The 415-nt window shown below is 34.5% G+C and overlaps 1 protein-coding gene across 2 annotated transcripts in view; it reads right to left on the bottom strand.

Moving 5' to 3' along the window:
- Positions 1–415, bottom strand: part of smg1 (SMG1 nonsense mediated mRNA decay associated PI3K related kinase) — a gene marked incomplete at its 5' end in the record, with an annotated part of 59,965 nt that overhangs the window by 24,195 nt on the left and 35,355 nt on the right.

The raw sequence follows: 415 nt of genomic DNA, 5'->3' as shown, positions 1-415 counted from the left end.
CAGTAGGTAGCTTACATTAGCAGATAAAATCTAGAGGAAAACTGCAATACTAACATTTTAACATTACATTATCACACCAAGCAGGGCTGGATTAACAATTGCATGTGCCCTGGGCAACAAGACTCAAGACCAATCAAATACCTTCTGACTGCAACAGTGGCATAAAGCAGACAGCTAGGAAGCCTTAACTTAAAACTAGAGATTATTTCTAATATGCAAAATGTGAAATCATCACCAGCCATGAAGCTGGCCATTAGTGTGTATGGAGTAAAAGTAAACCATTGGCTACACTGTTACATGTAAATCAAAGTCAAAATCATGTTGATTGTTTCACAATCAACTATATCAAAATTTTATGTTGATGCACAATATGTACTATATATTCTTATTTTATTTTAACAAATGGGCCTTACAA

Source organism: Etheostoma spectabile, chromosome 15, assembly GCF_008692095.1.
Source record: "Etheostoma spectabile isolate EspeVRDwgs_2016 chromosome 15, UIUC_Espe_1.0, whole genome shotgun sequence".
In the NCBI taxonomy this organism is placed as follows: domain Eukaryota; kingdom Metazoa; phylum Chordata; class Actinopteri; order Perciformes; family Percidae; genus Etheostoma; species Etheostoma spectabile.
This window is presented reverse-complemented; position numbering and strand designations above follow the sequence as displayed.